This window comes from Seriola aureovittata, chromosome 22 (assembly GCF_021018895.1).
Source record: "Seriola aureovittata isolate HTS-2021-v1 ecotype China chromosome 22, ASM2101889v1, whole genome shotgun sequence".
Classification (NCBI taxonomy): Eukaryota; Metazoa; Chordata; class Actinopteri; order Carangiformes; family Carangidae; genus Seriola; species Seriola aureovittata.
Genome location: NC_079385.1, coordinates 20,038,309 through 20,048,289, shown reverse-complemented (window position 1 = coordinate 20,048,289; position 9,981 = coordinate 20,038,309). Strand labels below are relative to the sequence as shown.

The 9,981-nt window shown below is 42.7% G+C and overlaps 1 pseudogene; it reads left to right on the top strand.

The window, feature by feature from the left end:
- Window positions 1–7,509: 7,509 nt before the first annotated feature.
- Window positions 7,510–9,261, top strand: LOC130163668 (zinc finger protein RFP-like; annotated as a pseudogene).
- Window positions 9,262–9,981: the final 720 nt, after the last annotated feature.

The following is a 9,981-nucleotide window of genomic DNA, read 5'->3' as shown; positions in this document are numbered from 1 at the left end:
GTTGTAATGAACATCACAAGCCAATATTCTGAAGCTACAAAAACACGACAGTCTTATGTACAAGTTAATTTGTTGGTCAGAGACACACTGAGCAAGAGAGAGAGAGAAGCCAGAGCTAACTGCTAAGCTAAAGTAACAATCAGTTCTAAACAGCATGTAAACAAATGCTGATTCAGTGAAACTCGCTATAAGCAGCAGAGAGCTGTGGGTGCTGGAGCAGAACTGACACTGGTCGGCTGAAGACCATGTGACGTGAGTCATGAAGTTACATCATTGGTCCGTTGACTTGTTTTTACTGGTCTAGACTCCAGGTGCTCACAGATCAGCCGTCTCTGTTTTCTCCTGTTCAGCTGAATGAAGTTTCATGTCGTCTAGTGCTTCATTTTTTATGTATGAGACTATCTTTCACCTGGCGTAAAGCGCAACTCAAGTGTCTTTGCTAGTTTCGGACTGATGCAGTTGCACCTACATCGGTGGCTGCACAGCGAGTCTGTTCAGCACAAGCAGAGTTGTGAAGACGAGCTTCAGGTGTTTGATGTTTAGTCCGGGGGAACATTAGAAAGCAGCCACAGAAGGTCAGAACATTCTTTGTCGGTACAGACCATTTAAATAACATTTATTTAAGCTTTATTAAAGTAATGGTAAACAAAAAATAATTAAATCATACTTTTTAAGGACTTTACAGTGAATCATAGTGTCTCCTGTTATTTCTTCCCCCCCAGATGCTCCAAGGATCCAGCTGATTACTGGCAGTTTGAAGGTGGATTTTTCTTCATCTGCTCCGTTGCTCCGTCACTTCTGGTAAAGATTCATTGACCTTTGTGGTTTGTTGTGATTTGACTTATTAATACACTGTCTAGTTGGATTCTGACATAAAATATAGTATAATGTTTGTCCACATATGCTGTCAGAACTATATGGAGAATACTGTGGAAAACAAGATCAAACTGAAGCTAAAAAGCAACAGACCCCCCCCCCCCCCTCAGCTCCACAGCCCCCCCTCTTTCAGAGGTGACATCATCACCTCCTCATTATAGGAACCTTAACAGGCAGATAGACCAATGGAGAAATGCCAGTTTTAGTTCTTCAGATCATCCCGGGGCTCTGAAGAACTATTTGTGAATAATTGGTTGATATTGTAAATTTACATCTGAATATATTAAATAAAAGTGTTATAAAGTCAATAGTGGTGCGTTTGTTATTTGTAATTAAGTTTCCAACCCCACTTTAGTTGAAAGACTACATACAGAGACTTAACAGTTTAATTTGCGTTTCTTCAGTTTATTATATTTTATGAGAAATGTAAGAAAATTGATCTGAATCTGAATCAGTAAATATTTTATTTAGATTGTGCTTCTACAGGTTTTAACATTACTTTACAAACTTAAAGATTCAATGTTGACACAAATACTGCAAGTTGAAGTTTGAGATGATTTTAATCTGTTTTACACCGTATCTTTTACTTTGTCTTCCAAAGCAAAAGGTTTCCTTTACAATATTAAGCATGTGTTAATATTTCATTGATAGACGCTTAAGGTTTTTAAAAGGAAAAAGTTTCTCTGCAGAAACTTTAGTGGCGTCACTTTATTGATGCTGTTTGATCATAATAAATTAAGAGAAATCTGTAAAATAACATTTTTTCTCTGTAGAAATATTAATGAAACTTTCTGTAAATGTGTGTTTTTTTTTTAAATGTATATATATTAAATGATTTGTATCTTTTCCTATTTGAGAAAATATATTAAAACAGGAAACAGGAAACTCAACAAGGTCAAAGAAATGTTAAAATTCTATTGAATTCCCTCCATAAAAAACACATCTATTTTAAAGATTTAAACTCTGCCTTCTTTAAAAAAACTCTGCATCACTTCCAGACACATTTCTGCAAATCACTTCCAGCAGCAGCAGTAAATATCAACAACTTAAAGAATCCTTAATAGAAAAGTTTGAAACGCCAAAGAAGGCAGATGTATGACACATAAACCCGCCCCTCAATCCAAAAAGCCAATGGCCTGCCAAACCGAAACATATGAAGACTATCGTGTTGCTGCATCGACGAACGCTGCTGAGTGGCGAGACTTGGCGTGAAACGAATCACTCCAGCGTTGTAGCATAGCATTGTTCCTCCAGCTATGTTTCCTGCTACGTCCATCAGTTCCTCCTCAGAGGTGTAATTAAACACAAGATGTACGACACAATAATGACACAACAGTGGTACGTGGCTGGAATTAAGAACAACAAACACGACTTGAAGAAAGGTAAAACTTCATGTAAATGCATTAATCCATATTTTCATTGAATATGTGGAATGTAGAGCGAGAAGGACGGTGGTTCGATCCCCAGTTCCTCCAGTCTAAATGTGTCGAGATCCTGGGTGGGCAAGATACTGAGATACTAAGATAATTGCCCCTGATGACTGTGATGTATGATTGGGTGAATTTGACTTGTGAGGTCTCCAAGACGAGAAAAGTGCTTTATAAGTGCAGTCCAATGTGTAAGGTGTCACTGCGAGAGAATTAACACCAACTCCACTTCTCATTTCAGCCTCTTTCAGCTCTTTGTTCAGGGTTTGCGATGCACTCAGTGTTTGGTTCAGTCTCTCCTCAGACAGAGAGTCGGTCGGAGAGCAGCTGGTGAACATAGTGGAGCATTTAGCAGCTGAAGAGACACAGATTTTGGTTGAGACTAAACCAGAGCTAAAAGACACTGGACTCCGATTGAATGACCATGTTGCTTGTTGTGCTGCCCCCAAGTGGCCAAAAATAAAATCTAATTAGTTTACACATAACTTAAGCAACTTGAACATGAATAGACTTTTTAAAACAGGACTTTGTGAAGCAGTTTTTTCACTTTACTTGGATTCGGACTAAATGTGACACGTCCTCATTCATACATATAAATCAAGTTGAATCTGCGTTAAAACTTGTAGAAGCACCACTTCATATATTCAACAAAAGCAGCTTTTACAGGGTTAAAGTGAAAAGTCAAAAATTAAATAAATAAATAAAATGAAATGGAAAAAATCAACAGAGAGAAACAGAGTCTTATTCAATTACACCTGACCTCTTGTCTCTGAGGGTTGCCATGGTAACAAGGACTCCTGGTCATGAAAATTGCAGGCTAAATATAGATCGTACACACACACACACACACACACACACACACACACACACACACACACACACACACAGACACTTGTTTCCCACATTTCAGAAGCTGAGATGAAGCTGTCATTATTCCCGGGGGAGAAATAAATAGTTGTCTTTTTGTGTGTGGGAGACCCACAACCACAACCACACACACACACACACACACACACACACACACACACACACACACACACACACACACACACACACACACATTCAGATATAACAGATATAAACACAACAAATACACACACACACATGAACACACCACACACAGTGGGTATAAACACTCAGACACCAGGTCCCGTGGGTTTTATTATCAGAGTTTGAAGACACCTCTGGAGTCAGCTGTGTGTGTGAGTGCTGGTGTTTGGTTTATTTTCACATGTGCACTATAATCACATAAAAAAATCATATTCAGTTTGATGTGATAATGTTGATATTTGATGTCTATTTTGTCCCAGTATGTACAGTATATGTGCCTAAGCTGCACAACACGCCAAACTGAACATGTATTTGCTGATATTTTGCCGTTGACTTGCATCATGATTTTAAACAGAAAATGTTTTACTTAATATAAATCTTTTATAAATATAAAATAGTATATAAAATAATATAATGTGTAACACGCACACACACACACAGTGAATTAACAGTATTTATGTCCTGTGTTACGCCCTGCACTGCATATTTACTAGCTAGTTATCAGCTAACAGGCTAACATTCAAAAATTCAACAGTATGACATCACTATGACCTCACAACTGTGTGGTCAGCAACAGTTCATGTACATAAACATGTAAGGGAGACCTACTTGTAACAAAAGCTAACACAGGCTGCCAAATTTCAACGTCTGTGGCGTAGCACTATGCTAACATTAGCATTAGCATGACTCGGCAATCCCAGCATTCGGCGCTTTCACTGAACAGGTTTTCACAGATAACATCGGCCCGGCTGAGTCAGTGACAAACAATAACACATTACACCTCGTGCTCCAAAGGGTTTAGGTTGAATGCAGTTGTTTAAATGAACTTTTCTGGCACTGAACCTGCAGTAGCTCTTCTCCCTGCGTTAGCATCAGTCATCTTGCTAACACGAGGATAAAAACACCTGTTTCTAAAACTGGATAAAAGTTGTTCTTTTCATGTGACACTTTGTCCCCAGACAGTAAACAAAGCCCGTCATTGGTTGATTGACATTCCTCATTCATCTCTGTAATTGTATTCCACTGCTGCCATTTAAAAAAAATTACCTTGCCCTCAGTGTGTGAGTGTGTGTGTGTGTGTGTGTTTGTGTGTGTTTTAGCATCAGAAAGCAAACCTCGCCTTGAGGTATTAACCAAGTCAGGCCTCATTACACATGCACACACACACACACAAACACACACTTTTCCCTCCTTTCTCCTTTCTTTCACCTCTCGTTCCCTCTTTCATTTCTTCTTTTCCTCAACCGTGAAATCCGTTCAATCTCTTTAGCCCGTAGATTTTTCAGGATGTACAGTTAGAGTGAACACACGCTCAGAATACAGTGAATTCTTAATGAAAACAGCTCACACTGAATGTTAAATACATTTATTTATTATTTATTATTTTTTTTACACACTGTATGTAAATGTGAATATCAAAAACCAATGGAAACAATTGGAAATGATTGGAGCAACATAAAGACTTGAGACAACCCACAGAGGACAAACATTGCATCACCCAACCAGTATAACCTCCTGCTGCAGTGTGTGTGTGTGTGTGTGTGTGTGTGTGTGTGTGTGTGTGAGCAACATTTCATCCACAAGTCAAAAACAAGGGCTTCAGTGCGACATTAAAGGATTTGTTCCACACAGAGGAACGAAGAAAGACTGCAAAACAAAGTGAAAAAATAAAATAAAGTGAGTCTGCCCTCCACAGAGAAGAGAGAAAGGCCTGTCATGACTCGACAGACACAGATGATGTAAATATAGAACGAGTACTGGTGCTGGGTATGTTTTGTTCTGTATGTCACAGCGGCAGCTACAATAACTCCATAAATCCATCTGTTTATTATCTCTCCAGTCATCCGTCCATTTCCTGCAACTTAACCCAGGTTACAGACGTGGTGGTAGCAGGCTCAGCAAAGCAGCCCGGGGGGGGGGGGTGACCTGAGGCCAAATGGGACGTATAATCTAATCCCCTCTGTGCACTGCGGGTCCGTCCTGGGGTTTCCTCCCAGTTGGACATGCCTGTAATATCTCCACAGGGAGACATCCCGAGGGGCGTTTCCTAATTTCACGAGCCCAAACCGCTTCAACTGGCTCCTTTTAGACGTGAAGGAAGACCTGCACGTCACCACAAAGTTCTGAAAACCAGTTTGTAATTCGACCCTGGCAGCTAGAAAAGTGACTTGACACAAAGAGATAAATCAGCTGACGTTCGCCTGCAGGTACAGTAAATCACATGACCTCAACAATAAACATCAGTCGTAAGTGGTTACTGCTCAGGGAGCTGGAAGTGCTTCCTGCAGCTGGAATGTAAACTGACTTGTAAATCAAGAGTTTTGCCTTTGTGGTTTTCTCCCTCTTCACCACGACAGTCTGGCATCGTCCCGAAGCCGCCCGTCGATCCTTCCAGCCTGGTTCCAGATCTCTGCCCACAATGTTTCTTCCCAAGTTGAGTAAACAATCAACCATTGGGTTTGTCCCTGAAGGGTTAAATAGGTACAGCTCTTCGAGGGTAAATAGAATGACATCATTGCAACCAGTTCTGCTCTGATTGGTGGATTGTTTTTCTCAACTAGGGAGGAAACAGCAGCTCTTAGAGGGCTACACTCACAGAATCTGGGGTTTGCAGTAGGTAACCAATGTTTCCCATTTAGCTACCTAGCTAACAAGCTACATTCATAAAAAAAAAGAAAAGAAAAGAAAACAGAGACAGAAAAAAGGATGTGGATGAGGTCGACGTGGCTGAAATTGACATTTGGCAGGACAGTTACGTCACTGGCTATTGATTGGTTAGGGCAAAACAAAGTAAGGTAACTTCTCCATGGCGACAGTAGCCGGTTAACATTAACACAATGGTGCGTATTTTGCTTTGACCTTGAGATTCTGTCCGTAAACGTCACAAAGAAAATTAGCAACGAGGGACACTTCAGGAACCTTTTCATAAATTCACTTGTTTCATGGAGCTACTGTTGTGTCAGGCCATGAAATAGAAGCCCATAGCAAGCAGTCGGTTAGCTTAGCTTAGCTTAGCGCAATGACTGGAAGCAGGGGGAAGCAGCTAGCCAGCTAGTGAGCTAGTTTTATGAAGGGTAGCCTATGTACCAGATTATTTCTGAGCTCTGAGCAGTTGTTTGGCGACTTGTGGAGACTCCAAGAAGTTACTGGTCCCAGTGAAGAAGTAGTAACCCTAACCCTCCAACACATGAGCCATTGTTACACTGCACCACTTTATCTTACCGGCGCACTATTAGTCTTCGGTATCCACAGTGAAAGCGAAGAGTAAAATATTCAGGGGACTACACTTAAATAAAAAAGAGGCCAAACAAACCATCAGCAAAAATAAATATTGTGTTTTTCTCTCTCCTTCTCTCACCCTCTCTCATTAGCGCTGATGTGTGTCAGCTAGCGTAGCGGTTCGATAGCCACTAGCCTACGGTACAAGTGCAGTCTGAAGGAGCTCATCCATTTAAAACTTATCACACACACACACACACACACACACACACATACAGAAAATACATTACAAAGGTCATTAAGAATATATTAGAGGTGTCGATGTCGTTATAAATTCACAACATATTAGAGAAGTCATTAAGAAATGTGGGTCAACACACACACACACACACACACACACACACACACACACACAGGGAGGTTATTAATTTCATTCCTCAATGAGACCGACAATCCAGAATGACTAGAGCGAGGTGTGTGTGAGTGTGATGGATGGACTCGTGTGTGTGTGTGTGTGTGTGTCCGCTCACTCTGGGTGTGGGGAGGGAGGTGGGATGTTTGTGGCCTTAACACTCCTTTACTATTACCCCGTTTCACATTGGTACTTAGTGTGACTGTGTGATGATGTTCACTTTCAGTACACTCACCAACACGTCCACCGTAAAGCTGTACTCAGGTGTAGCGGTGCGCAACACGCTCACAATGACAATGCTAACGTGGCAATGCTATCATGCTAACGTTTGCTAATTAGCAATAAACTGAGTACAAAATCTTCGGCTACATCCACACTGATAAAATGAGACTTTTCAAGATCCTTATTTTTTTAGTTTGAAAACTTCAGAGTTGCATTTTAGTCTCAGGGACGATCAGAAACGGAGACTTTTGAAAACGATGACGCGCAGACGCCCACGTTCACTTTCTGATTGGGTCTTATCAATGTAGATCTGAGCCGGAGGAGAGGAGGAACACTGAGGAATGAGGAAAGAATACTTTTATATCTGAGATGGCCGCTCAGTTCAGACCGTCGGTGGGAAGGAGCAGCTCAGACCAACAAGTATCTAAACCAGTAGAGGTTCCCTGTGACATCTGCACTGAGACTAAAATGAAAGCTTGGAAGTCCTGCCTGGTTTGCCTGGTCTCCTACTGTGAGACTCACCTGAAGCCTCATCTGACAGCGTCGCGCCTGCAAAGACATCAGCTAATTGACCCCGTGGAGAACATGGAGGGCAGGATGTGTACGATACATGATAAACCTCTGGAGCTCTTCTGCAAGACTGACCAGACCTGCGTGTGCATGCTATGCCCTGTTTTAGACCACAAGCTGCATGAAGTCATTCCGATGAAGAAAGAGTTTGAGACAAAGAAGGCAGAGCTGCGGAAGACAGAGGCTGAAACCGACCGAATGATCCAGGAGAGACGACTAAAGGTTCAGGAGGTCGAACACTCGGTAAAGCTCAGCAGGGAAGCCGCAGACAGAGAGACGGCAGACGGTGTTCAGGTCTTCGCCGCTCTGACTCAGTCCGTGGAACGGGCCAAGGCCGAGTTCATCGGGACGATCAAAGAGAAGAAGAGAGCGAAGGAGGAACAGGCCAAAGGTGTCATCCGAGAGCTGGAGCAGGAGATCTCCGAGCTGACGAGGAGGCGCGCTGAGGTAGATCGGCTCTCGCGCTCTGAAGACCACCTCCACTTCCTCCGCACCTTCTCGACCCTGAACGCTGCTCCGCCCACCAACGACCGGACAGAGATCAGCATCGATCCACACTCATACGAGGGGACTGTGAGCACAGCTGTGGATCAACTGGAAGAGACGCTTGGCAAAGAGATTAAGAAGTTGCGCCACAAGGTCGAGCTAAAGAGGGTCCGGCAGTTCGCAGTGGACGTGGCGTTGGATCCTGATACGGCACATCCTGCTCTCGTCCTGTCTGATGACGGCAAACAAGCACATCATGGTGACGAGAAGAAGAATCTCCCAGACAACCCAGAGAGATTTAATCCCAGTTGTTGTGTCTTAGGAAAACAGAGTTTCTCCTCTGGGAGGTTTTACTTTGAGACTGGAGTTAAAGGTAAGACTAGATGGACTTTGGGAGTTGCCAAAAAGTCCATCAAGAGGAAGGGAATAATCCCACTGTGCCCTGAAAATGGCTACTGGACCATGTGGTTGAAAAACGGCGATGAATACGCGCTCTTGTCGGTTCTCCCCTTCTTCTCTCACTCCCTTCAAAGCCCGAGAAAGTAGGAGTGTTTGTGGATTATGAGGAGGTTCTCGTCTCCTTTTATGACGCTGATTCTGCAGAGCTTCTCTACTCCTTCACTGGCTGCTCCTTCGCTGAAGAAATCTACCTGTTCTTCAGTCCCGGGCTGAATGATGCCATAAATTCTGCCCCTATGATAATTTCTCCTGTCAGTTACACAGATTTCTTTTAAAATGATTTTGTGTCAGGACTTTCACAAGTGCCAGTTCAGTTCAGCTCAATCATTCATAGGATTTGCGAAGCAGTTCATTTAAAGTTCTTATAAGTACGTTTTTCAAACCTGAATTCTTTATTTCGGTTAAAACTGACTCATTTTCCACCTTAGTACAATTTGATCGGGCAGATGTAAAACGTTGCAATCAGATATCAGATTTTTACTACATGAGTATCGTGGCATAATGAATTCAGGATAATGATGTTATCGCAACATCTATAGAAAAAACACCATATAGATACTGACCCAATAACAACAGCTGACTCCTGTGGCCAAGCACAGTTTCAACAGGTGCTTGCACCTCAGAGGGCGGAGTTAATATTTTTACCTGTCTTGTCATGACGCATTTTGGTTCACTTCAGTGTTTTTCTGTGTGAAAAAATAAACCAAACTAAAAGGAAAATGCGTCAGGTTGTCAGCAGAAGTCGTAGCAGAACAAACAAAGTTGAGGTTTGGAAAGACCCCAGGACGCTGCCGGAGGACGTTCAACATGAATGATGGCTTGGCCGAGTGATGATTAGACAAAGTCATTATTAACCTGCGGTTTTGCTGCCAGTCATAAAATGCAATTACAAAGGTTCACATTGTGAAGAGACCAGTGTCATGACGGCCAGCCAGCGTGAACAATACGAGGACACGGAAACTGGAGCAGCTGAATGGAACCCAGCCATCATTCATTTTATTATTTACACCTGTGGGGTGGGTGGGAGGGGGGGCAGTCTGCGAGTTTGTTCGTTGATTCATTCACTGCTTTACATTTTACTGTCGTACGTGTCCTGTTCCTGCCTCGTCCGCCGCGGCTCTGGAGCTTCACGAAGTCGTCCGCAGAGCGCTTCCCTCGGCTGCTGCTGGCGTCCTCAACTCCATTGTTTGGCTGTTTGTCACATTAAGATCCTCTGCGCTGCAGCCTGTTCAGCTGAAGGGAATGATGACACCCCCCACC